At 40.3% G+C, this 25312-nt stretch overlaps 1 protein-coding gene across 4 annotated transcripts in view; it reads right to left on the reverse strand.

The window, feature by feature from the left end:
• zfhx3b (zinc finger homeobox 3b) overlaps positions 1-23336 on the reverse strand; it is a 161290-nt gene extending 137954 nt beyond the window's left edge. For 3 of the 4 annotated variants that reach the window (XM_042490018.1, XM_042490101.1, XM_042489873.1), the window contains exon 1: positions 9638-9978. The gene's annotated coding sequence lies outside the window, so the exon portion shown is untranslated. Of the gene's footprint in view, positions 1-9637; positions 9979-23303 lie in introns of those variants that run through there. The other variant, XM_042489953.1, reaches the window with a different exon arrangement.
• Between the last annotated feature and the right edge of the window lie 1976 nt (positions 23337-25312).

Raw genomic sequence — 25312 nt, forward strand, 5'->3', positions numbered from 1 at the left:
ACTTGCAGACATACAGCATATGATCGGGGATGTTTTAAAATGAAGCCTTTAAAATAAATAAGCAAAATACTTTCTTCTGTTATTACTGGCTCTCTGGATTTCATCAGAACATCACAAATAGCTGCAAAAACTAGCCTGGCCCCCTATCTTCATTTATTAAACAGCAGGGAAAATTAATTCCATGGTGACCAGACGAGGCAAATGACGTCACAAAGCCGAGGTCAACAGTCTGTCACGGCCGTCTAGCCCTGTGTCAGCCCCATGGGGGCCCCCCCCCCCCCCCCCTAGACCAAATCTCTGCTCTGTGGCACTGAACATCAGAATGGAAACCAAACAGTCGCAGAGGGTTCCATGTAAACGCCACGGCACTGTCGCTGTCATGAGACATCAGCAACTGGGTGCTACGGTGGCAACAGCAGTTAGAGCGTAGCCTGCCACAGAGGTGGGAGCATCAGGACCAGCAGACGAGAACTGCCATCAAACTGGATAAATATACATTTTTGTTCGCTGTGTTGGTGTATGTATGTTAGGGAGAAGAAGGGAGTATATGTCCTCCTCCTCAGGCGAAACACACACACACACACACACACACACACACACACACACACACACACACACACACACACACACACACACACACACACACACACACTGTACATCTCTAGTTTTTGGTTTTGCTGTGTGGGAGTCTGCTTCTCTCTAATCAATTTATTATGAGGCACCGGGGTCCTTATGTTTGTTCATTTAACACAGGGAAAATGAGAAAGAGCATTTGTTTTAGGAACAGTGAGACCCAGAGAGGAAACCACACGTGTTTCTAGAGGAGCAGAAAGAAAGGGTGAGGGGAAGGCACACAAGACAGAATCACCCTGCAGAATAATGTCGAGGTGTAATATTGTGGCTTTGAGGAAATGTTGGTTTAATTGCAGTTTGGTGCAACATTTAATGCCGTCTGTATGACACCTGGCATAAATGGTTTACACTCGGGACAGTGCCAATTATAATCCAGCCAATCAGAAATCTTTTATAAATCCACTGACATGCTCTCTGCAACAGCTAGATGCTTATTTGACGAGATGAGATGGGATGGCGACAGACGCACATGCGGTATATCTTCTTTTTAATTACAATGTCTGCAGAGGTGGGACTCCGCTATAAACAATCATCTGTGCAATCAAACACAATACCAGCAACACTATGCATTATAATAATACATTCTCAAACTGAACAAATACATGATCATGCACAGTATTTGCATCATTATTCAAGAAAATGGAAAATAATACAGTTAAAGAACCAAAGCATCTAATACTCTAGCATGCATGCAGCAGCTATAACAGCGGGACCTCATCGTTCGATTTGATAATGACTATCAGGTGGTGGCAGTGGTCAGACCGGCCTAGATATTTACTGGCATTCACAAAGGCACGCACACACACACACACATACACACACACTCAAGAGTATAAAAAACAGAATACCATTACTATTATGCTGAATGTAAAGCTTTAATAAATACTTAAAATCAGCCTCATAGCTCATTAAAAATATAAAATGTGTGCATCTTTCAAAGTGTTTTTCGAGAGCAGCACATTCTCACTTCTAATAACCCTGCAGGTGCTATTATGTCCTCCACAATGTATATTCTAATATTAGATAGCATATGTATTTTGTGTTTCCATTCTAAGCAGTGGTCTACACTTTCCAACAACAAAGGAGAAAAAAGACATGTGAGCTCAATCACACATAAGTAATTAATAAAAAAAAAAGGTAGCTATGCATTAATAATAAATACTCAAAGAAAATAATGCACAGTATGTGTGTGCACATACTGTACATTGCACGCAGAGGCATGCCCATGTGTTTGTAGAAAAAAGGAAAATATAACGGCAGAAGCTGGAAGAGAGCTGACATCAGAGGACTACGGAGGCTACAGCACTTAGAGGCCATTTTATTGCTTTGCTGTGGTCAAGTGAGGTGCACCGAGCTCAATTCCACCACAACAATGGCAAAGAGGGCCGCAGAGACAAAAGAGGGCTATCCCTGCTTCTTAACCCCTTCGCTCCTGGCGGATCAGTCGCCTGGAGTACTGAGCCAAACAGCAGCAGGCCACCTCAGGAGAAGCTATGACAAATAGTGGGTTAAAACTTGTACACCTATGACAACAGCTCACACACACATTTAGTTACTAACACGGTAAAAACAATACACGCACACAAACCACAAAAGAATCTATCTATGGGCAGATGGAGTCAGCTGCTTTTGCTGACCAGGAAGCAGCAGCCGGTAGCTTCACCTCAGCCCTGTCTCACACTGAAATACACTGCAGCATGCTCTCTATGTCTTTCCATCTCTGCCCCTCCCTCGCCTTCTCTCTCTCCTTCTCGCTCACTCTCTCCTCCGCTGGGAACACGGACAGGCTACTACACATTTGCAAGTGAATTACACTTTTTGTTGAGATTTTTTTTTGTGTGTGTGTGTGTGTGTGTGTGAATTGTAAAAACGGGGCAGAGGGTGTGAGAGGGAAAAGGGTGCTCCTGCCATCGTGCTTTTCTTTTCTTCTCTCTATAATCCTGAGGAGGATAAGCTGTGAGGTACACAGAGAGGAAGTGCCATAGACCTGCTGGGGTCTTGCACATCCTAGCAGTGCATTCCTACAGCCGGGCTATCAGACACAACGTATAGACAGATGCTAATGGGAAAACCCTCTCAGATGCACATAACTACTGATGTCAGAGTGGAGGCAATGCAGAGCATGCAAAAAAAGGAAAATAGAAATAGAAAAACAGTATGACTTAAATCTGAAACAAAAACTGTGCTTACACCTATATTTTTAAAATAAAAAAATATCATCATAATTTGAAAAAACTAACATTGCAACTAATACTGCACACATTCAATTGTTTTAATAAGAAAATGTACTGTCAAACATTATCTGCCCCATTGCTGGTACAGAGTATGTCTTTGGAGTAGCAGAGGAGAATGAGTAGCATGTAGAAAAGGAGTTCTGGAGTCTATAGCAGTATAATGTTCATATCACGTTCACATAGCTCTTTATCTGGCCTTTCAAACAAGCCCCAGCCCACTGACCAACAGAAAAGCTGAGAAGCTGATAGCCTGATTATTCAAACACACACACTGTATTTGGTACTAACACAAGCCGTGATGTTGCATCACCGTGTGACCTGGCTGTAAATTAGTGACGACGAAAAATGACACGGCTTACCTGACTGCAAACCTTTTATAGAAAATGTAATTTCTTATTTGAATAAAATTATTAGACTTGTTTACATTTAACCTCTGTGTCAATTGGTGAGTGCACAGTGTTTTTTGTATTGTATTATATTCTATTTTAAAAATATGTAATACAGTAAATAATATGGTGCATGAAGGTAGAAGCTATGAAACGCATGCACTGTCAATATTTTAAACCTGTCTCTCTCTGTCACACACACACACACACACACACACACACACACACACACACACACACACTTACATTTCGGTCACACAATGCAGATTTCACAGACACAGATAAACAATGCGAGGGCAGTTATCACTCCACGGAGCACAGTAACATAGAGGAAGAGGAAGAGGATGACAAAGAAATAGGGGAGGATAAAAAGACGGCGTGTGTGTCGTCAGAGTCACAGGCCAGAGGGGCCCATGTATTGTTCCAGGGCTCAGTGTGGGGAGAGAAAGGCGACCTGGGCCGCCTCTGTCTAAGCGTCCTCCATGTTTTATGCATTCTGTCCTTTGTGATGATAAGCGCCAGTGCGGAGGGTGGAATGCTGGCCTCCAGGGTCCAAGAGAGGGGTGGGCTTATGGGGTGGGGTTGGGGTGGGGGGGGCTGGGGTGCAGCTCAGTTCAATTTTTGCAGCCCTTGGAGTGGTCCCTGTCATCCCTGCCTCACCCGCACGTAGGCATAGGTGGCCTATGCAGACGCGAAACCGTTGTTTGTTCCTCCCATCCCTGAACACTAGAGCTAGCTGCTGCTGCCCCAAATAGGATATATTCACAGCCAGTCGTAGCCGCTATTACACACACACACACACACACACACACACACACACACACACACACACACACACACACTCTCTCTCTCACACACACTCACACACAGCTTTTACGATACTGCCAACCCTGGACAGGCATGCATCACACAGGTCTTTTGCTCACAGTCGATACAGCAACCCAGAAATACAACAGTCTAAATTATTGTTACAACACAGCTATCTAACAAACAGCCTTGTTCTCTACAAAACTGATATTGTACATTTATTACAGTGGCAATATTGAGATTCAAGTCAAGGACGGCGATCCACACACATTACAACCCCACTTCCATGACTACAACTGCATTCACTTATTGTTAGAAATGGAATACAAATTAGTATAAATTTTGTATCACATATTATTGTGCTCTGTTCTATGACAGCCTGTGAATTTCCTTCACTAAAAGAGAGAAAGTCAAAATAGAAGTCACACTATGCTTTTAAACATATTACTGAATGGAAAGGATTTTTTTCTTTCCACGAATCTCCATTCCCTGCATGAGTGCTAGATAATCAGAGCAGTGGTGTGTTTTCACAACATATAAGTCTGATGTGATTTGTCTGAATTTGAACACTGGCTCAGATTTTTAATAATAGTTCAAAATTCATTTAAAAAAATGAATGCAAAACAAAAGTATATCATAACAGGGCCTTGACATGGCAAATTCAGAAGAAACAAGATATTCATAATGCCAATATACACACATATCAGAATGTGTCTGCGTGCACACACGCACGCACGCACGCACGCACGCACACACACACACACACACACACACACACACACACACACACGCAGACACAAGCGCATCTTCTCAGTCATAAATCAAGTCTACCACAATGATTTAACCAAGATTGTTAACATGATAACATATTGTGAAAGAACAAACCACAAAAAAAATCCCCGCCAAGTTCACTTGAAGAAGATAAAAGGATGACACTGAAGAAGAAGAAGAAGAAGAAGAAGAAAAAGAGCACAAAAGAAGACAAGGAGGGGAATTTTAGAGAAAAGGGGTGCTTTCTGTGGATAAAGAGGAGCCCTTTTGGACACTCGGGGCTGCTGGGATTAAGGATTAAGTACAGCATTCATGCACACCATACACACATACACACACACACCTGCATGACAGTCATCTGTTCCACTCTCCCTTCCCACTTTCTCGCTCACCCCTGTGCTGAGCCGAGATCCCGCCCCCCGCCTGCTCCTTTATGATAGCATGACATGTACACTGGCCTCGGCTGCAGGACAACTGGAACAACTGGTCGTCGCTGCACGACCTTGCATACTGAAAAGCACACATCAAATTCAAAGCGATCATCTGTGTCGGCTGCTCTCATTTACATATGTCCATAAAGCTAATGGCTGACACTTTACATTCTTCTTACATTCATTTCAGTGAAGATGCATCCACACAAAGGTAGACCTTCGTATTCATAATTCTCTCTGCCTTTCACAAAACAAATGGCAGTCAAAGGAATTAATTTAAACTGACTTTTGTATTAAAATACAAAATAAATAGCAATAATAATAATATTAATAAAAAATTATTTCTATTTAAAAAATCCATTCACACAAGATATAAAATCATTTTATAATTTACTATTCAGAACATAATCAGGTGGGTTTTTTGTGCTCTGTGTGCACAGATTTCCCCTGACAAAAACAAACCTAAAGTGTGTTGAATCTCTCATGTATGGCCTGAGCCTACTGGTAACCCAAAGAGGGCTCTCTCCGACCGATAACATGGCAGTGAGCTCCCCCACGGAGCCAGTGCCCGAGCACCAAAAGGTGGGAGTTAAGGAGGGAGATATGCAGAGGCACATTGAGAATGAGAAGGAGAGGGGAGAGGCACAGTGAGAGGAGGAGAAGGGGTTATGACAGCCAGAGGCGCTGTCTCCCCTTTCTCTGTGTTACCCCCAAACCATGAAACAAGCCCATCCATGACGACTGCTGCTCCCTTTATCTCATTCCCGCTGACTGGAAGTGCTATTCCTGTTCATACAGTCAAATGACATCTGAATATACCTGTCATCCAAAATGGTAATAGAGGGGGACCGGGTGCAAACAGTGGACAACCGTTTTACAGCTGTGCAGGATCAGTGGTAACTACAGTATCACATCACAGCATCACAACATTTTCTTTATGAGAGAAATAACAGTCACAACAGCAGCGACACACACAAAGCAATTCTACCATCTGCACAAACACAATTAATCAGATAAATAGAATCTAGTCCTATCACTAAAAGCACAACAGCACCGTCACAAATAAACAAAGCTGCACTTTTGAATCATTCGATGTTAACAGACAAAGGATTTTGTTATATTTGTAACACGTATAAATTACATATTTATAATTTAATAATTAAAAAAACAATATGTGGGCTGTGTAATGGCTAATACCACAAAGGTTTAGGAAGCAATTTAAAATTAATTAAAATAAAATCTGATTAAATTAATTAAAATAATCAGATGAGTGAAATATTTGCATGAGAGTGTTTTTCATTTATTCTTTTCCATTTTTGCCTTCAGTTATTGTAACTAACTTTACTGCACCTAAATGTTTTTATTCATACAATTATTAAATGTTCTTTTTAATAAATAAAAAAAGTTAAAAATAAAAATCTAACCCTGATAAAAAATATTAACAAAAAAGGAAGAAATAACTCTGACCACAAGTAATGAGTTCAAAATAAAAATGGCCTATTTTCAATTATTTTGCAAAAACACTGCCTGTGGTAAAAACCATCACTCTGGTGGCACCTCAACAGCTCACAGCTCTCATGAACGCAATACTTCCAATATCACAGTCAGGGATGAGCATGAAATAATATAGTTAGCTCCACCGAACACAACGTCTGACAAACACTTTTTGAAAAAATAGAATACATAGAAATAAAGCCAATGACATTCCTATACCTTTGCCAAGAACTGTTATAATTAAACATAAATATGACGATGAGACAAGACGGGGAAATCAGACAGGTGAGATGACAGTAAACATTTCTGCTGTCTTTGTTTTGTAACAGAAGACGGAGAGAGAGGGAGGAGGAGGAAGAGGAGAGGAGTGTTACTGTCAGACAGGGGAGGAAGGGAGATCACTCGAGTTTTGGCACAGCAGCCTACCTGCCCTATAACACAGCACCTTTGAGTTTCTAATCACTGGGATTGAAACACACGCAATTTACTGTTGCAGACACACAAAAATACCAGCATAAAGAACTATATAGGGACACAATAAAAGAGAAAGCTTAATGTGAATATTATCACCGATTTAAATTAATCAACCAGTTTCCCCTTTTTTTCCCAAATGTCTTTCCGTCTGCTCCTCTCCAATCTGAAGGGTAGGAATCTGTTTATCTGACCTCTTCCCCTGATTCCTCCTCTATAGCCCATGGCTATCTGACCCCTCCACCCAACCCCCTAACACTCCTCAGCCCCCTTATTTTTTGCCTCTCTCCCTCCCTGACAGTCTTAACGTTTTGTTTTAATAAACCTGTTCCCAGTCAGTTTTGTTTCTCCCATCGTAAACTAAAAGCCTAAATCTTAATCCTGCAGATGCTGACAACCACAAGAGCTTTGTGTGGCTGGCTCCCAAAACATACCAACAACTACCATCACCCCTTTTTCTCCCAGCACTCTCTCCCAGCATCCCTCGGCTGTTTGCGCGGGGGTTTCCTCTCTTTCCTTTTTATCTCTGCACTCACTCCATGACCCCTGTTCCCCCTGTTTCTTGCTGTCTGACCTACCCCCCCACCCACTCACTCACACACACACACACACACACACACACACACACTCACACACACACATACACACACACAGAGAGAGAGCTTCTCACCCCCCTTTCTGTTTTCCCCCCAACGGTACACATATCCTATCCTTGCCTCTCTTCGCTCGCAAAACCTCCCTTTTCCCCTCTTTCTTTTCCCGTCTCTATGTCGCGAAAAATATCCGAGGCTTACTTCTAATTCTCGCAGCTTTTAGCTCCATCCCATCCGAAAAGCACTCGCTATTTTTCACCTTATTTATGGAGATTTTCGGCTTGCAATAACACCTAAACGTCAAGATAACAGTATAATTTTTTGCGATGAAATCCATTTTTGGCAAGATTGGTAACTAGTTATAGGTAAGGCTATAATAAACTATTGATTCTACTTTTTTTTTTTTTTTTTTGAAAAAGGCCCACTCAGCTTGGACAGGCTGTCTCTTTTTGCAAGCCTCGTATTTTCCTCGGAGTGTGCAGCCTGTTCTGTTTTGGCTATGTGGAAGATATGTTGTTAACTTTAAAAAATCCTGCAAATGTTAACTGGCTAAGCGGCTACTAAATGCATGCAGTGACCTATAGGTTTAGCCTGAATCACAGTTTAAGTTTCCGGCAGTAACTTTGGAAAGATTATGTCTGCTTAAGGTCAGACTAATAGGGCAATGTTTTGTTTTCATTCCGGTCAGCGTTTCTCGGGGAAAAAAAATGTTCTCTTGAAAGTCAGATACGGTAGCCAAGTAGTTGGAGGCAGCAGCTCCAGCCTGCCTATGTCTTCCCTAAACCACATGTCTGTTCTCTGAAACGCAGCTCAGTCTCTCAGGCTGTCCGTGTACAAGGTCCTGCTGATCCGCTCTTGTCATGAAGGAGACCCGGGGCTTCGTTTATCTCAACAAACCACATTCACACAACACACACACGCTTCGCAAACCCCCCTTTCGCGCACGCACGCACACATCCACATCCACGCGCACACATGTCGATCGATTTGCATGTGACTTCGTCAGGGAATGAGCGAGAATCGACTTAAAAACAACGCTTCAAAAGAGGCAAACAAGCGGTGAAAAATAAAAAAGAAAAGATGGACAAAGTGGGGGAAAGGGGAAAAGTGTAGCTAGAGGAACTAAGACAGGGCGGAGGGATTGTACATTTCAAACAGAGACGTGTCGGAGAAGAGCAAAAATTTGTTTATCCAGAAGAGGATTTTATAAGCATACGACGGTGCCGAACACCCCCATGGATGTGGCAAGTGTCAAATCTGTCAAAATTTAGAAAGCGAGAGATGTTTCCCTTTCGCCGGACGCACACGGACCCACAGGCTGGACTTGGAGCTCCTTTTCTGGGCTGCGCTCATGTGGAGCTGCCGCTGCCCTCCGTCCGCTCAACACAGCCCCTTTTCTTACTGCATCTGTGCCTCAAAACACGCTTCTCGACACCCATAAGCCCACTATACCTTTTCCCGAACCCACCGAAATGCATATATTTGTTTCAAAACCGTGTTTTTCTACGGTCAACTGCTTGGAGAGGATCGCTGTCTTGCCCATTTCTTATCTTCCATTCATGAGGAGGAGAGGACGAACGCTGATGTAAACACAGGTAACGATACGAATAAGAAAAAAATCGAGAATAAAACCAAACTACTTGCATGAAAATGAACTTGTGATCGCCAGTCATTTCTCACAATGTGAGAATTAGCCAGCTCCGCTACACGTAAACTACGAACAGATAGGGAGAGAGATTCAGATAAGTGCACAGCGAAAAGAATAGGATCGTGGAAACACAGAGAGGAAAAGAGACAAACGCAAAGTTGAAACTTACAATTTCTCGCTGCCGCTTTGTGATCCTCGCTTTTTAATCCAGTATTGAGATGATTTAGCTAAAGATCCCATCAAGGCAGTCCCCTTTTGGTCAGTTTGCGCTTAGGGTGGCAAAAGAAAGATCATTGTTGTTGCGGAGTGTAAAAAACCGAAGTAGGTAGCTACTATTAGTTGTTAAAGGCAATATAAAAATAATTTGGATGCAAAGCAGGCGATGAGTCTTGTGTTAGAGGGAGCGAGGAAGAGGTGAAAGTGAGATCTGATGATTGAAAAGAAAAAACTCTTTGGATCTTTATTCCTGCTAATTAGTTTCCTGCAAAAAATGGCTGTGATTAATTCAGTGCGCATGTGCTTCATTACACAGGCACGAAGGGAAGGGCTAATTAGCCGCCTTCTGGATCAATAAGATTCAGCAAAGGAGAGAGCTCGGGAGAGAGAGGGAGGGAGGGAGGGAGAAAGAGGAGGGAGGGAGGGATGGATAGATACAAGTAGAAAAAAGAGGAAAGTAATGATCAGGAATTGAAAATATGGAATTAAGAACAGCGGAAAGTAAGAGTTTGATTAGACGGAAGACAGTGAAAGTTAATACTGGAGCAGGCAGCCGCAGCGGGCAAAAGCCCGACGCACAGCTTTTTCCTCCGCTTTTTTTTTTTTTTTTTTTTTTACACTTTTTCAAACGTTTTCGTCCCGGTTTTTGCTTTTTTAAATAAAAGATATGCATAAGGCGCGGACACCAGAAGTACACAAGCGATCATGCTTTATTTTATTCTGTCTCTTTCGAGCCAAGTTTGTCATTTTGGTCGTGTCAAAGCTGCACATCGGGCTCTTTCTACAGTTAGTTTACAGTTTGAACTACTTATTGAAATACATAAGTGAGTTACAGCGGCTGTAGTGACTCGAACAGAAACATGCTATTCAACTTGTACATAGGCTACGTTAACAACTATCGTGCTTGTAAACAACTAAAAAGAAATACTTGCTCAAAAAATTAAGCATGTTTAAAGCGATTTCTACATGTATGCAGAAGTGTAACAGCAGCTGCCTCGGTGTTGTAATCTGCAATGAAGAGTTTATCGTAAACACAGTGGCACCTAGATATTATCAGAGCTAACAATAGATTTGTGTCTGCAAATATATATTTTAAGCATTAAGAGAAATACCATTTGCTCAGAGACAGAAGTTGACATTTCATAATCCTGATGCGTAACTTTAAAAATTTTAACTTTGATGAACTTGTTGTGTTCAGCCTATGCACAGCCGATATTGAAACCTGTGTGTATTTTTCATGTTTACATTAGCCTACAAAAAAATGTTGAAATTCTTATTGATAAGAGAAGATTGTTAGAAGTTAAAGCAATATATGTTTCCTAAACTCACACATTAGTGTGTATGCATGGATTAATTTGAATAAAAAAATAAAATAAATACCCAGAGCTATTTTCTTAAAAAAAGTGAAATTCAGCTTAGAGGAAAGTATGACGGAGATGATATAGGAAAGGCGTGTTGTTTTAACTGTCAGCTCAAAATATGAATTGAAGTTCAAATGTAGGATTTTATAACACTATTGTAACATAAAAGAAACTATTTGTTTCAGTGATGTGAGGGCATTTATAGTACAAAATAATTTTCTAGTGAAATTGTGAAACACCTGAGAGCTGCTTTGTATTGGTACAGTATGCAAAACAGGTCGAGCTCTTTTTTTTTAGAAATACTTGTTGAAGCCTCATTGTGTCCTACATGGGTGTGACAATTTATTTAAATTTTGCAATGTGCGTCGAGGGTGTTTAGAAAATATAAAGTTGTTAGCCAGCACACCAGTGAGAGGGTATAGCTGTGACACAGAGGGATGATGGGGAAACAGGTTATCGTGACATCTATTATGAAACTGCTGGGAACACGATGTCAATACGTGTAGGTTCTTTTAAATAATAATAACAACAACACAACAGTGTTTTACAGAGATTTGTGACAAAGTGACAGAAGCCGTCTGGTCAGCTCCGGCCTGTTTACATTAACTTTGCCAAATATGATACTTATTCTGATAATATGATGAGAAGCCCAGATGACCAGGGTGTCATCCCATTTTGATATTTCGTGATTGGGAATTTCTAAACGCTTTCATGATCAATGCCAACATAAAATGTGTTCTCTCGTTTGTTTTTCATAATACTTTCCGCAAAAAGCACGTCGCCTCTGTAACGGATGTCCTCTCGTTTCCTCCGAATGAAAAGACTGCATGTATTGCAAAAAAATCAACCTTTGAGTCTCTCAGTGCTCTTTGTTATGATAATTTTATTGTTGATTCTCTGAGGAAATGGACAATCCCTCACTCTCAGTACGCACACTTTCTGTGCAAACAGCTCCATATAGAGTCCTGGTCCACTGAATGCAAGTAGCAGCTCTCACTGATCACATAACGTGCTGTGTTTATTGAAACAATACGGATTTGATAGTCTGCGCCTATATAGTGAATTCCGATACAGACTTAATAGTTAAACGGCACATATAGTCGAATCCAAACATTGTCCAAACATGCTAGAGAGCTTTAAGTGGCCATAATACAAGAGTGTGTAAGAGATAAGCCATAACTGGGTTAATAAAACGGCCTGAGATATTTATTTTTTTCAGACGTGTGTTGGATAGAAATGCATGGCACATATAAATCTAATGGCTGTTTTTATTTTCTAAGATTGCACACTATGTTAAGCAGCTCGTGATGTTGTAGTGGTGAAGATGGCTGATGAAAAATACAGGCTATATTTTATATTTTCCAAAGGCCTCTGACTTAAAGGTTAGAAAGGTTATGAAAACCCCGTGGGACGCGGCGTTTCCACAGATCCAATAGCATATATCCCTTAGAAGAGCCTATGAAAATCAAACTTCTTATATTGTAGCCTATATGACCAAGACCCAACTCCCCCTCTCCATCTCTCTCTCTCCCCCTTCCTTCTCTCTCCCCCTCTCTCTCCCTGCTGCTAGAATATATGCTGTGCTGTACCACGGCATTTCCTCAGCACTTGCCATCCATAAGCCGAGGCAGCCACTGATACCTGTTTTTAAGCGATGTAGCATCTCCTGTGTGGCATGCCTCTCTCAGACAAAAAACAAGAAACTGCATCGCCCCGTCGAACCGCTCACATTTTTGCAGTGTGAGAGGCAGACTGCAGGAATCTCGAGGATTTGTGCGTGTCTGCTCTCTCGGGAAGAAGAGATTGTAAAAATGAATAGGTTGAAAATAGCGTGCGAGAGGAGTTAAAGGGGCTACGAGATAATAAAAGAGTCTGGTGTAATTTGAGGCTTGTAGGAAGCAGCTTTGAGCCAGTCAGTCGCCTAAAGCCTAACAATGCAAACTTCAGTTTACAAATTTATGCAAAGGCCTGATTGACATTACTCCATCAGTGACCATATTGAGTATGGTGTAGGCTAAATCAAAAGAGGAGCAGGCAGACGGAGGCCTTGATGCTTTTAGGGCCTATGCATCACTGAAAAGGGAAAAAGGGGGGAACTGACAGGGTCTGAAGCTTTTGTGTTACCAGCGTTCAATTGCGCCTCTCTGTGGGAAGGATAACTGTCCACGTGCCAGCCTCAATAGGCATACATCGATGAGTGGCATTGCAAATTCAACACAACCTGTGGCTATGACAGCCCGTGGATATGACAAAGAAAGGCAGAGTAGCTTAAAATGCAAAACGCTGCGTAGATGTGGGGCACATGAAAGCGCTTGACCATCACCAGAACTGCAAGGAACAAAACAGAGCATTCACACAGAGGCCAAAGCCCCATAATCGCCTCTAACGTTGGGGATTTCGCAGACCCACGTGCACCACATGTCAACTTTTAAAAAATATTTATTTCAATAAGTCTTCAAATTAAATCAATTTTAACTTTACGTTATTTTATTTGAGTATCAGCTACTGTGTGCACGCGCACGCGCACGCGTGTATACGCATGCATGCGCAATCCCAGACAAAGCACAAAGGGAAACAGAGGAAATGAGCAGGGGTGAAAGTATTTAAAGATAAAAGCTGCAATCGAGAAAAGTCCCATAACTTTATAAAGAGATAACAACCATTATATTCCGAAGGATTTGGGGATTTAAGATGCTTATAGGCTGCAATATTAACAAGGAGGGTGTCAGTCATATGTTTAGGCTGTGGTAAACAGAGATGAAAAGGGCAGCAGGCATTCTTTAGGAAACAATCTAGGTGAGATTTTGTTATGAAAATATTTCAAAATAAAAATATAGTGGAGGTGGACTGGGGGCTAAATGTGGGACAAAAATGAAGAATTGATGGGCTTATTTTTTAAATGAAAAAAGGGTATTTTACTGTAGTGGTGAGGTTAATGGAAAGCCATCTTAAACATAGTATGCAGCAGCGCCTTTAAGTTGGATCCTCAGCTGGTTTTAGGGTTGTAGCACAAGTTTCCTATGGAGGGCAAACCCTTTCTGAACTCACTTTAGCTTATTTTTATTTAGTTTATTGTCTTTCAAAATTTAAATCATCCACAATGAAAAAACTTTATGAAATGACTTTAATTAATCGTATTTCCGCACCACTGTATTGTGTAATGTAAAAAAATGTTCCCTGTAACTTGTTAAGGAAAAACATTTAATTTGAATTTTAAGAAAATTATTTCAGTCGTTTTTTTTTTTTTGTTTTTGTTTTTGTCTTTTCATGATCCTCGACTGAATGAAACAGTTGAGGCTGCGCTGTTTACCATTACATCAGTGCACATATGAGAGGCTTGTGTCCGGCTCTCAATGTGTCTAGGGTGGATAGGGCAGCGCAACCAGGTGCAATGGGAGCGCCCTCTTATGTTCAGCCTGACCACTGGGATCAAGCAGCGCATCAACTCCTTCACAGGAGACAAGCGCCTGCGGACCAGCTGGTCTTTGCAGAAGCGCACCTTTTGCCTTTCAGTCTAACATCATATATTAGACCGCCTCGCGTGTGACTGATGTAAATCAGCACGGTCGGGTTATTGCGTGGTCAGAAGGGATGTAGCTGGACTGAAGAAGGCGGAAATTACAAACATGTCACACAAACATTTTACGAAAATAGGTGGTCTATTAATTGACACTGCACACTGTCAAAAACTGCCATCATTTAAAAATATATCGCCCTTACTGTTAGAGAGAGAGAAAAGAATCAAAAGTGCAACACAGATCAAACTTGAACTTGGCCTAATTAGCGGAGCATCCTGTACAAAATCAGCATATGCACAAATCTAAAACGTTATTTAAATAAGAATATGTATGATTAATTAAAATGAACTTTCTAGATCGATTATAATTTGTCTTTGATTGATGCAGCATGTTTTACACTCTGGATGATTTTCCACCATCATGCTTATAGCATAGTCTATGTCCCAGGTGGACTTTTTTTGTAAACCCTTATTTAAATGCATTTTTATTTCTTCGTCTTTATAGCAGTATTTGCAAATATCCCAACACTGCATTCGACTGTGGCCTCGTAGTTTCCTTTTTTATCCTTGTGTCATGTTCACAGGCACACGGAGAATGTTCTTGAGGTGGATTCAACTGAGTGTGGTGAATTTTTGTGTGTATCCTTCTGTATTAAACTAAAATGCAACGTGTATAATTGTAATTGCTGCTGTTTTACTTGCAGTCTTGCCTGTATTGTAAAGTATGTATTATATCAGATAATTTTGTCCAGCATTAAACTGTTTTTAACTTTATTAGAGATGCAGAAATGTATTTTCAAAGGAAATCAGTGTTTTACATGACTAAATTCTGCACTGTACATATTGGTGGATATTTTGTTTAAACGTTTTAAAACATTGTCATGTTAAACGCATGTGTGTGAGAGTTTTTTGCTTGTTTGTTTTTATTTATTTATTTATTTGCTTGTTTGTTTGTTGTTGTTTTTTGCTCGAGATGTTCTGTATGTCTTATTATGGGAATGTTTTCTCATTTGTTGACTCAGTGACTGCCTGTTTATAGAAATATGTTTCAGTTTATTTTTGGTTGATATTTTATTCTAAGTAAATCCTCTTGAAATGAAAATATTAATATTAAAATGCTCCTGGACAAAATTTCGATGTATCATCTGCCCGTTTGTTTGTTTTTACATATTTTAACATTGCATCCTGAGATTCAAATATTTCTAACGAAAATGTGAAATTGTTTTATACATGTTAATGTTAGATCGTATGCAAACCAGCACACACAGGAGCAAACCTGACATCACATTTCTGAATGCAGTTTGAAGTGGAAAAACAGGTCCTGTTTTCTGCTGCTGCTGTTGTGATTTTAGAGTTTGGAGTAGAAAAAAAAAATGACGAGCGGCCGTCTGGTCAGTCTGCCTCATTTACATGAGAAACAAGAAGGCATATCAATTCCTCTCTCTCTCATCCATTTACTCGTCCTGCCAGTACTACCTTATTAATGATCCTATGCATTATTCAAAAACAGTTTGGACGTTTGGATTTTAGGAAAAAAATAGTCGTGTTAACACAATCAATCTAAATCTGATGTCTGTCTGTCAATATTTGAAAAATGTCGTGGAACAACCAAATTGTCCGATGTTTGCTGACTTTACTGGAGTGTCCAGATTATTTCACCCTGACCGGTGCGATAAAATCGAATAAAAGAACACGCACACCAGACACACACCATGTACACACCACGCGCACAGACCCCCCTCCCAAAAAAAGCAACGAGCGTGGCTTTCTCTGTGTCTGTCTCTCCCTCCTTTCTCTCTTTCAGTGTGTATGTGTGGCGCGCGCGTGCGTGTGTGTGTGTGTGTGAAGGGGGGGATCACTGTGTCGCATCAAATGAGTTAAAAATGAAGAAATATTAATTTTGACATATTATCAATTATGTTGATATTATTATTTGCTATAATTACAGAAGTGCACAGGTGCAAATGTCTGCCTAAAACCAATGAAACGCACGCACGCGTAAACACACCACCACCAACAACAACAACAAAACAAATCTGGATGTGAGCCTGCAGAGCCATCACACCTCACCACCCTCAAGTTCATACATTTTTGTAAGAAAATCAGTTTCAAAGAGATTTTTTTTGTCTAAATTTATTTCTATTATGACATATTAAAGAATGTAATTAAAAGGTTCTGTTTGTCAATGCATTTTTTTTCTTTTTGTATGTTTCAAAAGAAGATGCCTGCTGGTAGCCGTCAGATCTCAATATCTTACAAGTGCACCCAGATATAGATTCCAAGCTCACGAATAGCAAAAACACTCTGCAAACCAAATGCGCAAAAACACAAAATAAAAAGTAATAAAAACAAAACATAAAGACAAGGGTTAAAATATCTGAAATTTAACCACCGCATTACAATTTATCGCTTAATTGTCTTAAGAAATATGTCATTTCTTAATTATTCTGAGGCAAAAAAAAAAAGAAAGACAGAAAAAGAAAGAAATGAGCACAGACCAGGCCTTGTGATAATGCATATTTCAGGTCGGGGATACAGTGAATAATGGAGAAATCCTGAGAGCTGCTGTCACAGACTCTGGGTGAGAGACAGGCGGGACTCGTGGGGTTTTACGCGTTTTGGAGAGACTCACTGAAACAGAGGGATCCCAAATCAGAGCCATATGACCACTCCAGGCTACAGCAACACTAGCTGGTGGTAAACCGACCCAAAATGGAACGGAGGGGGGAAGAATCGCGGATCCCCACACCGCCGAACCCATTCAAATACCACCGTGTGCTTGCTGCATCTCGCACTTGAATATAACAAAGTTAAAGAGAGTAATTTTCCTTGATGTGCAGAGGAGCCCCCGAACAACACGACGAGATGAAAGATGACAGGTGGAAGCGACACAGAAGGCAAATACAGATCTAGGATTATCGCCAGTGGGTCAAAACCAAATCCTGCGTCACACACATGCAGCCTCTGGATGCCTCAACATCAGTTATCTACAGTATGGCCTGGGTCACACAAGACAGCAATAATTCTTAGTTTGTCCTCTGATAATTCACGAAGAAAACACGCAAGCCTACACGCAGAATTTTAAATATCGATTGTAAAGCTGTTACTACGCCAAAATGTCACACCAAACAGTTGATTATTGGAGAATGAATGGAGTTTTACAGTTCAAAGCAATGACGTTAATATGAGGACAACAATGATGCCGTTTAGCGAATAATGATGAATAATCTTTATAATGACGACAATGGACAAGAGTGGCCTCAGTCTGATAAAGAAAAGGACACGTTTTTCTTTTTCATACATTCTTGTCTGACAGTGACATGGACCCAGCAGCCACTACACACATTCACGCGCTAACAACCGCACCTCTCAGTGGGCTGCAATTCAAACAAGTGAGAGCTGCAGACATGGGTGGGACCATGTACAATTTTACATGCTTGGAAATCAACAACTCACATCACACTCTTCCACACAACGCCCTGCTGATGCACTGACAGTGTATGTGGGCAGTATCTAGTTAAGAAACAGACCCAGCAAGCTCATCTGAAGCCACAAAAATCTCCAGGAGCTTCGGAGCCCCCCCCCCCAACCCCAGGACCAAAAGCCACCCTGGGTTGTGTGGAAGTAATTTTAGATGGTCAAAGCAACTGAGGCAGAATTATGGATGTTTAACCCTTTGCGGCTCTCCTTAACTTTGCCTGTGTGGCAGGTGATCCCACCCATATTTGCTGTGGGTGGTGAGTTTTGAGGGTTAGGGGTCATGAAGCATTGCCTGTCCATCAATTGGTTTGGCCCCTGTGCTCTAAATACCTCTGTGGAGGTGAGCCCCCCACCCCTTGCTTATAGCCCCAAGTGTTCCTGGAGCCAATAAAACCAAGCCATTAGTGGAGCTGTTCCCTTTTTAGGTGTTAGCTTGTTAAGGGAGTTAATAGTGAAGGTGTTTACTTTTGCATGACAGGCACACTACAGGAGGGGTGAGCCAAGACCTTAAATCAGGAGCCCTGCACCAGTTCATCTACCGATGCTCTCTTCACCTATGCCATATATACACATATGCAATACCGCAGTCAAAAAACACATCAGTTGAGTGTAGGTTTGAGCACTTTGACACTGGCAGTCAAAAGCTTTGCATACAAAAGACAAGGAAGTCACTCAAAAACAACACCTATCTTTGGTACCTACACTCCCAGCCAGCATGGCCTGCTCCCCTGCCAAGATCACTTTTGTGTTATGAATTTCTGTACGTGCGTAGCAGTCGGCTGACCTCCTTCCATGTGGCAAAAATACTAACCTTCACCTAATTCAAGCAAATACTGTACGTTTTGATTAGCTCAATTGCTAGTCTGGCTATTGGACTATAAAATCTGACAGGTTTATTTAAAATAATCTTGGAAACTGATTGCCTTGAGAAAGGAAATCTTATTTTTTTTTTTTTTCTTAATTTATGTTTACTTTGTATCTGATTGTTAAGTTTACATGAAAGTTAGCTGCATTTACTTAATTTTGTGAAGTTGTAACTTAAAAATGACAATTAAAATTACCTTGCCCTCTCTAAATGTTAGCAACTTCAGTAACTCAATTTAGTCTGACCAACCGTGATCATGACCAATGATGAAGTTAGGAGAGCTGCAAGTTCTGTTTTGTTACCATGTTTAAGAATATACAAATATGATAGAAACATTTGCAACCAGCAGAATACAGATATATTGCACAGTATATTTGGTTTACTGAGGTTGCTTAAACTTGGAAAGATTGATTTAATGAAACTTGTCACATCTAATTCGCAACAACTTTACAAAATTAAGTAAATATACTTAATTTTAAGAAAACCTAATTAGATGTTATGTAAACATAAATGAAGACTAAATTACTTACTTACATCTTTCAAGTCAGTTGGTTTCCTAGTTTTTTTGTACGTAAAATCAACTCCTCAGATTTTACAGTGTGTGTGAGAGTCAGATAATACAGAGAGGGAATAATAGCAGCAAAGAGCTGTGGTTCCTTCTTAACAGTGAGCCTACACATAAGCATTCACACGAGAGTGACTGACATCTTGTTAGAAGAAATTAGTGACAGTTTAATACTAATTCTGTCAGATATGTGATTACTGAATAATTTGGGATGTTATAAATCTTTACCAACTGATTCAAATCCAGCTAAACAAGCTGTTGTGCTGCTTATAAAGGCAGAAAGATATCAACATGAAAAAAAAATGTCTTTGGATCCTGAAAAGGTCATACCCTCCCTGGGGTCAAATGACAGACAGAGATGTGATATTCTCCTTCAGAGGATAAAATGTGCACGCTGGATAACAGACACATTAATTCACTTCATGGCAGTTTGGGAATTAATCTGGAATCATCAAATTGGTCTTTTTGGACATCAATTAAAATTACAATTTGCTGTGATTACATAAATAAAAACTAACTAATTTGAGGGTATATTTTGCCATAACAGAAGCTTTTTAAGCACCTCACAGTGTCCAGTTTTCAGACAACAGAAGCAGATCTTTGTAGAGTGAGGCTTCCTCACATCCAGCCACTAACACACAACAGATTTCTGCACATTGTGATTTCCAAAAATAACTTCTCGGCCTGAAAGCAATGGATTGTTTTCCCACTATGAAATGTTTAATACAATGTAATGCAATTTTAGATTTTTTCTTTTGTTTGTAGTGTCTGAAGATTGTGGTTTCATTTGAGAATGCAAACTAAACATACAACCAGCATAATCCACTGTAGATCTAACGTGTTTATTCTGCCGATTTTGTTTTGTATTTCATGGTTGTATGGTATTTTGTGTTCTGTATACATTGAAACCTATTCTGTGTTTTATGTTACTCAGCTGTTTTTATATTCACTTTAGCTGTATTTGTTTTAACAGGACATCTTGAATCTGAGGAAGCACATGCCAAGAAAATGACTACACTTTTAATTGTAAACTAACCCATCATATGTGGAGATGAGTAATACAGGGAACTTGATTTACTCCTGACCCCAGTTAACTGTGTGGTGCATTACATGCCAGAATCTGCTGGATTTCTCTGCCTGAGCTGCACGCTGACGAAGAATTTTGAGATATATTGGTGTGTTTGTGTCAGTGTTTGTGCATTTTGAATATTCACATGATATAAAGCATGTAACAAGAACGATAACCTGTGTTTTGTCTTTTTTTTTATCATATGTTTTTGAATACGTTTCCTCAGGAAGAAAAGGGGGCGAGACAGAGGAAACCGGTTTTAACGTATTCTGTTTAGAATTGTAAATGTATTGCATAGGCCCTGCTGTCCAATTACATATATCTTTCATGTATGAAATCATGCATGTCTTTGGCTCTAAAAGGGGGAGGGCTGGCACAAAGGGAGCTACCCCGACTGCAGCAGAACAGTGTGCAGCCCACATGAAAAATAAGGTCTAGTGTCGGAGCCCTGGAGCCCTGGGCAAGGAGTGCAGCTCCATCAGCACACAGGCCAGGGAGGGGAGCTGCTTTCCTCCAGACTGAAGCCCTCTCCCCTCCTGACTCCTGCTGTATTATCATCGTCCTATTGTGAGGCAGCTGACCCTTTGGGTCCTAAATCAGACTGTAAAGAAAATACATTTCAGATCACGTCCTTAATTAGCTCAGCAACGATAAATATTGTTTCTTGCGCTTTCAAGTGTTTTATTTTTCCCCACACTAAAAATAATCTTTAAACATGCAGGAGTAAAAAAAAAAGAAAAAAAGCTGTTTATTTGTTTTCTCTTCTTTCATTCTCATTTTCAAAACAATGACTTGCTACTGGGTACTAAATTTCAGTGACCTAAATTTTGTAAAATTACTTTGAACTTTACAAAGAAAGCTCTTTAGATTCTTGACGATATAACTCATCTCATTCCTTATGTCCTGCTGGTTTCACTGTCTTTTTTTTTTTTTTACAGTATATATTTATATTATTGTTTAAATGCTTTTTTATTTTTAATTAGGCCTATTTTAAGGGGAAAATATTGCATTCCTCTGTAGCTGAGGAGCTAAAGTTAGCTATTTTTTGTATGATAGTGGTGGTGGGGGTGCTTTGGCACACAGGTACAAAGCTTTATCTCAATATCCTTATATCAGGCGCTATTTGATTCCAAGTCATCGCCTGAGAAAAAAGTAAAATACACAGAGTCCCTTATCAAGCAGAATAATTTAATATAGTCCAGATAACCTGGGATTAAGTCTTAATCACTGACTGAAAATGTGTTGTCAGTCTTCTACAAAACAACTGGGAAACCAGACCCTAATAAAACTAGGAGAGTGACACTGAGTGAAATCAATTTCAAAGTCACTCTGAATGGAAATACTCATCTCACAACCAGGTGCTATGAAGCCGAAAAGTGCACACATGCATCAGAAAAGTGCCATTTTTGCACATTTCTAATACAAGACTCAAACACATACTGTTTATCTATTCTTATACACACCACACACACACACACATGCACAAAACATAACATACACCCATCTGTAAACACACACACAAACAGCGGTGACATTTTATCAGCTACAAAATCACTCTTGTCCCCTTAGTAAACTAAAAAACACCCACGTCTTGGAACATTCACACATCCCATCACTGACAGTATTAACGATAACTGTTATAGAAATAGTAGTCATGTAATCGTGTGAAACCATGAATAAAATCTGTTTCATATTATTTGTTACACATTCAAATGTTGGTCTGCAGGTTTACTGTGTATGTCAGCATGTGTTAAAATGTCCTCACAGCAGCTAAGGAGAACAAGCACACGTATGTATAATCCACCTGGTCATCCACGTCAAATCATGTGACATTTCTACACTGTAAAATGTGACATGTTGATGTTACTTTAAATTATCTTGGAAACCAAATGATTTGAAAAAGCAAAGTAAATATCACTATAAATCTTAATTTATGGTGGTTTTTTTTTATATCTAAGTGTTCATTCTACTTGAAATTTAGCTCTATTTACATAATTTTGTAAAGATGTTGCAACTTAAAAATGATAAGTAAAATTACCTTGCTCTTTCTGAGTGTTAGAAACTTCAGTAAATCCAGTTAATCTGACTTAATTTGATCTTAACAAAAAGGATTTTGCCAGTGATGCAGTTAGAAGATTTGTGATTTCTGATTTCTTAACATGTTTAAAAATACACAAATATAGCTGATTAGTTTGCAGCCGGCAGAATACGGATACGTATATAGCACAGTGCAGTTGATTTGTTTTCGTCGCTAAAACTTGGAAAGATTGATTTAATCAAACTTGTCATATTTAAGCTGTAAGAACTTCCCAAAATTAAGTAACAACATTTTAAGAAAACTTAACAATTAGATATAGAGTTAACATAAATTTAGATCAATAATTACATTTACTTACATTTTTCAAGGCAATCGCTTTCTTAGATTTTTTTAAAAGTAAAGTCGACTTGTCAGATTTTACAGTGTAGCACATTAGCTCTAGCTCTAGCTGGTCACTGGACAAATCTGCAAGAGGCCAGTGAAGAACCTAGTGCAAGCGCTTGTCAACCGAACAACCTCAACATATTCAGAGCCACTAATCTGAGAGGAACAAACAGATGAGCAGAGCATGAAAGTGGGACATTTATCAGCCTTTACACAAACTCTGACGGGAAGCTAACTGTGTGGGGGACACAGACTGGGGACAAGTTAGCTTCAAAGCGCTGAGGAAGTTAAAGGGCTTAGGGCTTGGACAGCAGGAGCAAGGGGAACTTCACAGCCTTACCTGATGGGGTTTTTGGTCTGAGTTGCCACCACGCGGAAGCCTCTCTCACTGTGTTTTCTTTTCAAGTGTCTGTTTGAAGTCAGCAGGCAGAAAGGTCACGCCCTCTCGGTCACAGCAGGTTCGTTGGAGCAACGGTGGATGGCCAGTGGCTATTGCTAACGTTCAGACTTTCGTCTCTTTCTTTGTATACAGGAAAAAAAAAAATAAAGGAGAATGTAAAGCTATTGATCCGGCGCCTGGGCACCTTAAGAAGTTTTGGTGATATACTCCTAGAATTCCAGGTATTTCCAGGGTTTTCCAAAGCTATATGGTTTGGGATTTAGGGACTCCCGGGTCACAAAAAGAACATGTCAGGACGTCACCATCACCTGGAACAAGAAACAAAGAGAAAGAAATCAGAGTCAGAAACATGATTTGAACACGGTTGGAAATCATGGCAGCAAAGAAAGAGTTCCACTGCAGTCCTGTCAGAGTGTCTGCATCTTCTCTACCTCATCCCTGAAATCTGAGCACATAATAAATGTCTTTCAGGAGAAGCAAACCAGAGCAGTATGATACCATCAAGACTTCAAAATTAATCAGCTGTTTTTAGAGCCAACAAAATTAATCTCTAATTATTTGTATGCTTGTACTGCAGCAAAGCCTCTTATGATTTCAAGATTACATTTAACAGCAAATGAACTGCTGTGAGTAATTTCTCTTCTCATGCCACTGAAGACTTCTGTAGAATGAGAAAGATTTCCGGAGGAACTTAATTTCCCTGTAACCAGAACAAGACATATTCCTGTAATGGCATATATAATTGCCTGTTCTGCAGAGGATCTCCCGTATACGACAACAAAGTCTCATAGACAATACATATTTATTCAACTGTCAATTCCAGCGATGAAAAAAAAATAACATGTTAAAAAAAGACTTTGAATTCCACATGGGCCTGGTTTGTGAAGCTGGGTAAATATGCTTGTCATATGTTCCAATAGTTCCTCAGCGACAGAGATTTAGTTAGGGAATACAGGCGGGAGAGGCAGACAGTTTGTGATAACTGAATAGCTCTTTTGAAGCCACTTCCATTTGGAAACATTGTGCGATTATTTTTACCTCTGTGGTTAGACTTGAGTTAAAGCCCATGTTTAATTGTTCCCAAGAGTTCTTATTGTGGTGCTGATAAGGGGCTCGGGGAGCAACATTTAAAACTGCAACAAAAATAACTAGACTCTTGCTCATTGGCCACAGGTCTGAAAGAGTGACAACAGCAAAGAGAGGGAAAGACACGTTAAAAAAAAAAAAGACAGACAGATGTTCAGGGACAGAGGTGTTGTATGGATACGGTGGATTGCATCTGAATGGTTTTATCAGTTCCTCTTGGTCTTGATTTCAGTATTTTAGAATCTCATCACTTCTGTTCAGATATCAATTTCAATAGTGATTTTTTAAATGTTAAATAAAGAGTATACGGTATATCACCTGTTAATCAATAAATGTAGTATTTCCACGAAAGTGTTACAGCAGACAGAACGCAGCGCTGTTAATTGTGATCTCTCTTCCTCTATCTTTCACTCCGTCCGAGGCCACGACTTCCCGGATTGTCAGGGCGACCTGTGGGAGTGTGTGTGTCGGATCAATAGCCCACCCACAGCAGAGCCGCGGGCCATCCCTGACCTGGGCTATTGATTAGGCCTGGCTCAGCTGCCAATAGCAATGTGCTGGATGTGACACCAGGCTAAGACAGGAGCTGAGGAAGGGGGATTCTGAATTGCCAGTGGCAGCCCCACAGCACACCGCAGATAAAAGTCAATTCCACTTAACCAAATCACTGACAACTAAATAGTTAGCAGACAGAAGAATGCCGAGAGTCTCTGATGGCAGCAGCTGGATGGCTTTGGGGATTTCCTAGCCCCCTGACCTGAGTCGGGGAGCACAACAGGCCATGGGAGAAACACTGTGACATACTCAGGGCTCTATTTGCGCAGGCAGCATGACCTCTGCCTGCACGTCAGTCTGTTTGTCTT

Source organism: Plectropomus leopardus, chromosome 1 (assembly GCF_008729295.1).
Source record: "Plectropomus leopardus isolate mb chromosome 1, YSFRI_Pleo_2.0, whole genome shotgun sequence".
Lineage (NCBI taxonomy): Eukaryota > Metazoa > Chordata > Actinopteri > Perciformes > Serranidae > Plectropomus > Plectropomus leopardus.